The sequence below is a fragment of the Calliopsis andreniformis genome, chromosome 1 (genome assembly GCF_051401765.1).
Source record: "Calliopsis andreniformis isolate RMS-2024a chromosome 1, iyCalAndr_principal, whole genome shotgun sequence".
Lineage (NCBI taxonomy): Eukaryota > Metazoa > Arthropoda > Insecta > Hymenoptera > Andrenidae > Calliopsis > Calliopsis andreniformis.
The window spans coordinates 482,287-490,259 of record NC_135062.1 but is presented as its reverse complement, the minus strand read 5'-3'; the positions used below and the strand labels follow the sequence as shown (position 1 = coordinate 490,259).

The 7,973-nt window shown below is 31.7% G+C and overlaps 1 long non-coding RNA gene across 1 annotated transcript; it reads right to left on the bottom strand.

Annotated features, from left to right (window-relative positions):
- Positions 1 to 359: 359 nt before the first annotated feature.
- On the bottom strand, positions 360 to 2,160 carry LOC143178351 (uncharacterized). Its single transcript, XR_013001768.1, has 3 exons — positions 1,162 to 2,160; positions 691 to 1,075; positions 360 to 603 (listed from the first exon to the last, which is right to left on the bottom strand). It is a non-coding gene; the product is annotated as an uncharacterized LOC143178351 (long non-coding RNA).
- Positions 2,161 to 7,973: the final 5,813 nt, after the last annotated feature.

The window sequence follows — 7,973 nt, the reverse complement described above, 5'->3', positions numbered from 1 at the left end:
GTAAATGTTGATTGTCATTTTGTTTTTTCATAACTATCGCTTATATAGTATAAGTTATATATTTATAAGTTATAGTTATAAGCACAAGAAGCTTCCAATTTGATTATTGATTTGATTAATGATCTCGAGTAAAAAATATCAATTAATTTCTTAGAAAACGTATTCACAAAATCATGAAATCATTTATTTGTAATGATAACACATGTAAAGATCTAAAAGTATTATAGGGAATCACTTTTTCTTGGATTTTGTTTATTCAAATAAAATTTTTTTTATACAAAGTTTCTAATTGATAACTTCTGTCTGTTAAAATATTGGATAACCACGATATAACTACAATTATAACTATATAACTATAACTATGACTTATGATATAAAAAAATTAATAAAAAATTTAACAATATAAAAATTCCAAAACTGAGTGCAATATTAATACTTCAAAAGCGTAAACTCCATTTTTTATGAGAACACAGCTATTTCTCAAGTCAACAATGCTAATTTCATTCCTAATATCAAATATAACTTCAACATCTTCTATTATCTTCCTTTCTTGCTCGGGATTATTAAGTTTATCTAATAGTCAAGCAATAGAAATAAATTTAACTGAAAAACAAACCATTAATTTTGATATTGTGATTGCAACATAAGAATTTAGTTATACCATTTTACAAAGTCTATTATTGCACTTACCTGTTTTCATATACCAAATTAAAAATGCCCATACAACTTCACAAGATTACCTCCATTTTGAAATACTGGATATTTCACAGAAACTTCTAATGTGATTGTTAATTTGATTAATGATCTCTATAATAACTTATGTATTGTCTATTATAACTTATAATATAAACAAATAAATATAAATCTAATGGTAGAAAAATTCCAAAACTAAATGTAATAATAATTATTCAAAAGTGAAAAACTCCTTTTTTTATGAGAACACAACCATTCGTCAAGTCAACAATGCAAACATCATTCCTGTTATCCAATAATCTTTAATATCTTCTATTATCTTCCTCCCTTGCTGTTGATTAATCAAGTTTATCTAATATATGACCAACAAAAATAAATTTAACTGAAAAACAAACCATTAGCTTTGATACTGTGATTATGACATGAGAATTAGTTGTACCATTTTATAAAGTCTGTTATTACACTTACCTGTTTTCAGCTACCAAATTCAAAATTCACATACAACTTCACAAGATTACCTCCGTTTTTAAATACCAGATATTTCACCGAAGCTTCTAACTTTTTTCAGTTAGAAACTTCATGGAAGCTTCTACGTCTTTTCTGTATCTATTTATGGCTGTTGTAACCCTGATAGTTGTGGCTGTTGTGATTGTAGTTGCAAAAAGTAATAATTACTTTGTATAATTAATAAATTTATTAATAAAATACTTTTTGTGCTTTTATTTTTGTCCCTTTTATGATACTATATTTTCTAGTAAAATATGTGTACATATGATTTTCCTTTCCTGTCCTTTCTACTTATTATTGCTACTGTAATCCTGATAGTTGAGGCTGTTATTCTAATTCGGTCTGTGTGTACGATATTTCCATTTCATTAAAAGAATTTTAATAATTAGTAACTGTATATAACTTACATAGTTTTAAGCACAAAAAGCTTCTAATTTGATTAGTAATTGGTGCTTGATTTACAAAAATTTCTACTTCAACTATCTATGCATGTAAAAACTGATGAACGCATAAATAATGCCTACGTCTAAATAACTGAAATTATGAAGTAGATTTATAACAAATTAAACTAAAAACATATAAAGTACTTTATTACTTTTGTTTAAAATACACAGTTAGAAACAGAAAAGTCCAGATGCATAACCTCTGTCTCTACAAGCTGTCAAACGTCATGCACGGCAAACAAAAGTCATGTCACATTCAAAATGATCACAGCAATTTCAGAGGAAACCGACAATCGGTACACGATTGCTAAAAATAACATTAATAGTTTATTGTTGCGTTGTTATTTAGTAAATTGTTCTATTAATTTAAAACGGAATGAAACTTATTGGATTGGAAGAGAGAATGTGTTATTTAGTTATACGTCTTGTCAGTTGAGTTACAATTCTGGAATGAATTGATCTTCTTTTCAATCGTTGCTAACAACTAATATTCCTTTTGTTTTTCTACTGGATGAAATTTAAACCCAAATGTACAATCATTTAAAATACAACATTATGATTTACATTTATAGCTTATAATAATCGATTCATTTAAATCTCCCTCCAAACTATCTTCGTGATGGCGCAGCTTGAGACTTCTACCTAAGTTCACATAATTTAAAGATATAAGAACGCGACGTTATGACATGTTTATTTACGCAAGTCCAATAAAATTGCATTTATTGACAAGAAGTTTCATAGTATAATTCATACTTGGCGCGAATATCTGCCAAGATTTCTGATGTGTTGCCAATCACTTCAATTGAACAATGCCGCCATACTCTTAAATTGATTTAGAACTACAAAAATCGCATTTGACATCTTCCTTGTTCGCGCAAATTTACATAAATCTATCTTTCTCCCTCTAACACAGCTAGTAATGTAGTTCTCACAGGACATCTTACTGGAATTTACTAAACCTTTTTTCGGCACACAAACCGCTTAATATGCTATTTTTTCGATAATGCATACATTAATTTCACTAATATTTGCATCAGTACGTAGATGAAGGTTTACAGTTATAATTAATCAATTTTCATGAAAAAAACATCTTCCAAAATACTTTTAAAAAAGCTCAAAGTTTCAACATCTTCTCATTTTTCACTCGTGTGTAGATACCACGGTGAGATCTTCTCACCAGTTCCCCGCCACTCGTGGTGTGAATGCACTTGGTGCGAGATTGTACCGAGAATGCTGATGCTCTGTGTTAATATTCTTTGGTAACATTTATGTTGAATTCCGATACCGTCTCTTATTATGCGTACTTAGATCAGTCATTACGAATTGCGAATGATGAAAGGCGCAAGCTCGAATATACAAAAGCATTATTACTATTAGATCAGTGATCGAAGTGTATCTAGTATATACATATCAGTGGTAAGAGTAAACTGTTTCTTATATCGCACGTGTCACGCTTTTGATATCACTGGTCCTACAGGTTAATATTGTTGCTATGGAAAATACGGAAAATATACAAAAACAACAATCCTTAAAATCACCTTTCACCTTATTTGGAATACCAGTTATTCAATCAAAGTGCCAAAGGGATGCTTTTCTGTATGGTATAACTGGTGGTATAGCCATTGGCTTAGTCGCATTTTTATTTACAAGCCATGCCAAATATTCTGCAAATATATCCTTTGGGAGTTATGTTGGAATAACAATGTGTGGTAGTTTGTATTGTATCTATAATGAACATAAAATGAGAAAGGAAATGAAGATGATTAAAAAAGTTATGCGGGAAGCATGTTTGGAAGAAAATAATTAAACTGAGAGTACGTAGAAGTAATATTTTTCATGAAAAGTATTTTATTTTTCCGTGGATTTGATAATAATGAAAAAATAATAATACTATATTGGTAGAAATACTTACGTATCATTTTATATGTATATAATCTTAATTTTTAAGAAAATAATGCTACCAGTATAATGTATGGTAATGAAAAATAAATACTATAACTTATTTGTACTTATGTATATGTCAATGTTATTTTTTTTTAAATAATATTATTATGACTTTCCTAAATGAGATGTAATATAAAGCAAATGATAAAACCATATTCAGTACTGAAATAAATAATAAGTAATGCTACAAATGTAGATATTCGTTTCTTATATTACTGAATGAATATTATTCACAGTAAGAACTTCTAAATGAAGTGTTTTTTGTCATTTGAATAAATATATATCTGTAGTGAAGGAGGATATTGTATGGTTATTACAATCACAGTTTATAATGAAAATATTCCAAAGATTTCAACTTCAGATTTTGATCTTTTTAAACAAGATATATCTCTTAAAAAGGATTAAACAGTATACATGTTATACATAGTACATTATTGTAGACAATCCCATTAAATATCTCTAAAATTATTGACAATAAACAAACAAAAATTTATTTATTTATTACAATGAATGAAGAAAACAGTGTACAAAAAAATTCACATACTATAAAAATATGATGTTTGCATTTAAAATATAATGATTTTCCTTAACCCTTTGCACTCAAAGTTTTTTTTCATTCGTATTACCAGCAACTGAAGGGATTTTTGTGAAAAGATCATATTCGCATGTAAGTTAATGATATACGTATTAAAAGAAAAGTCATCGTTGTATGTTATAATTTTTTTAATTGTTTATGAATACAAATGTTATGATATATAAAAAAACAAAAAATTATAAAATTATTACATTTTGTAATCGTCCAAAGTGTGATACCTCTCGAAGCAATGGCCAATATGTAATCTTGGCTTTTCTAGACAGGTATCACAAAAATAATGGGTCTGCCGTCTTTCGCCCGGAATTTTTCTATTGGAACACACTACACAATCTTTCTTGGTTCCAGAACGTATAATGTGTAGGTGGTTGTTGAGCCTGCCCTCCGTATTTGGTGTATAAGTGTATTCTCGAGATGTGCTGTTTTGTCGAAAATTCCCAATCAATTGGTCCACCAACAATTTTACAAACTTCAAATGTGACATTGGTTTTTCATTATTTATTTTTTTAACAGAAGTGTAAAGTGTAAAAGAAGTCATTTGTCACCAACAACGAAACATCTTACAACTAGTTTTTACGATTTGTTCTTGTTCTTATGTTAAAAACTGAAAACTATTTGCATTGTCTCCGTAGCGGAGCCCTCGAGTTTGAAGAAAAATTTTAAATGGCTCCGCTCCGGAGCCCTCGAGTGCAAAGGGTTAAAGGTATCATAGGAACTAGAGAAGGTAATAAATTTATTGAGCTCATTTATATTAATAACAATAGAATTGATACAATTAAATTAACCGTATAGAGTTTGATGGTATTCTTATTTTAAGTCTTTGACTGCGATGCGCCCTGAGGATGTCATACTGCACGGACAAGTCGCTGTTCGTCCCCCGGCAAAGGATCATTGTTGAACACCTATAGGCGTCATTTGCGCGCAGCGACGATTTTTCACGGGCGATTATAGGTGCTGTACGCTGTACGCTGTACACAATCAAATTTTTGGACTAATAACAACACCATTTAGTACCTTTTGGGTAAAATTAGATGGTTTACATAAAGGACATTGTTGTATATCAATTCTAAATTTTCCTCCACTTTCTGAACTTTATCGTATATCTCTTGGAAACCTAAACTAATAGACAATATGTACCCAAATTCTTCCATTCATGAGTCCCTTTTATCACTCATCCGTGAACTCTCCTTAGTTGCTCATTGCTTATTCATCTTTGAACCTTGGCCTCAGTGTCTCATCCTTTGATAATCTGTTAGATCTAAAACAACGCCACTCTTAAAACTACTGAACATACACAGGGTGTAACAAAAATGTTGTAGTTCCTTGAAAGAAGTGATTCAGGGTGTAATTTGAAACAACTTTTTTCTTAGCGAAAATGTAAGATGAGGCTTCGTTAACGAGTTATTAACGAAAAACACCAGCCAATGAGTTAGTAGCGTTGGATACGCGCGCTAGACGCTATGGTTGTACTCCGAACAAGAAAATCGTCATACATCGAAGGAAATAGCATTAGTATGAAAACTAAAAGCGACATAATAAATAATACCGAGTCCTTTTTTTGTTTATCACTTGAAGTGAATAATTACATAAAATCGAGGAAACCTACGTGCAACGTAAAAACACGAATACAGTCTTTTTGTTTAAGGAGAATCAAAAACAATAATTACTTAATGTGAGAGGATAAGGAATACGTAAATTTCTTATTTGCATAACGTATAAACGAAAAAGCAATGCAATAAAAAAATAAAGGGAGAGGAGAACAAACTTCACCTGTAGCTTGTAAACCTGTGTCACTGGGTCACTGTACCGATCCTGGTCATCGACCGTCGAAATGGTTTATGCTAGGGTAGAATTTTTTCAAAGATGCTCCTTCTACCCTCACATAGTTTCCCATCGTTCTATTATGAGTTAACTTCCACTACAACAAAAGTGAGAGAGAAAAAAATCAGTATCTGCCAAGAAAACATGTGCTTTGCAGAAGTGCACAACGAGCACCATCAAGCAGTTTTACAAAAGCGCTCACTCCACTCTTTTACTGCCTACGTATCCAATGCTTCGAGACAGAAAACAGACACATTTTGCATCGGTCCAAAAGGGTTCGTGAAGAAGAGAAAGTCTTTTCCGTCCCCGAAGAATACGAAACAGTTTTAGAATCATGTGTCGAGTTGTTTTTTTTTTTTTTTTAAACTGATGTTTATTATCATAATACAAATCATTCACATTTAATGGCGATAATAAACATAGAAAAATAGCCAAACAAGATATTATTAAACTATAACGCTACTTGACCATCCGCAAATAGTTCTCGCAGCATAACATGGTTTTGTTCATAAACTTAAAATAATAAAAATAAATGGCTTTTCGTGACAAGCATTTGGCGCTTTAACAATTAATGTTGCATGAGCAATGGTACGTGGGGAAAAATGACTAAAAACCCCTGTGACAGAACTGCTTTACATATTTACAGACTAGGACTTACAAACTACTACTTAAAAAAAACTAATAACTAGAACTAAGACTATTTACAAAGAGTGTGATACTCTAACTAGTATATATTAGCAGGGAACAATGGGACTACCTCAATGGGTAGATCTTATTATCAATGACTAACCAGTCTTTCTTTTTATTTTTTAATTTTTTTATATTGCGGGCCGCCAGTTCGGGTAAGTATTTGTCGGTCGGATTGAGCCACCAATATTTTTTGAAATCCAGTCTGTGGAAGTCACAAAAATCTCTATAGGGCAATGATATTCAGAATTTGAACATGTTTCTGTTCGTCAGGAATTCGTTGGGATTGAGCGCAATTCTCTTGTCCGCCTTATTGCGGCGCCAGTGATATATTAACGGAACGTTTTCCGCGTTCTGAATAAGGCCCCATTTATCACACATTAAAAAAGTTTGAGGGGTGATGTAACCCGATTGCAATTGCCTTAGTGCAGTGGCAGGTAACATAGTTGATAAGGATCGTATATTATTATCAATATTTGGGAGTTTACTAAAATATCCTCTAACAAGTTTAATAATAAATGAATCTATTCTTGGGATTTGTGCTTTGTTGTAGATTAGCTTATTGGAAATAAAGTGTTGCCAATCGGTATGTTGAGATCTATGCATTTTAAGGCAAACTCTCAGGCATTTACGCTCAAAGGATCTGAGTTTTTCCATCATTGTATGGTTGATGTTCCACCAGGTAGGAGCGGCGTAGGTAATGATAGGTCTGATTAATAGCTTGTATAAGATTACTTTTGTTCTTGGAGTCAGATGCTTGTTACGGAAGATAGCGCTGTTGGCATGAAATGCCTTGTTGGCTTTGTTTAGTTGAATTTCAACATGGTTATTGCCTCTCAGAAGGTAATCAATATGGATACCCAGGTATTTAACCACTTTTTTGTGTGGAATTGGTTCTTTGGTATTAGTATCCGGGTTAGTGGTAGAGATCTGAAACTTGCCATTACCTCTCCTAGTATTATATGAGAGTAAATCTACCGGTTTTCTGAACAAAATGGATTCGCACTTACTGGGATTAGTTTTAAGATTCCATTGGATGTAATATTGATTCACCTTCTCAACTAATTCCTCAAGGGATTTTTGTACAGCATCTACTTTATTACCAACGACATAAACAATCTTGTCGTCAGCAAAATCAATTACTGAGGCTTTATGGCTTTCGTTGAATTCAAAGAGTTTTGGCAAATCGCTGGTATAGATGTTGAAAAGGAGAGGAGAGTTGACTGTTCCCTGTTGTAATCCCTCTAAAATCAGAAACACTTCAGAAGATAGCCGGGTGCCATCCC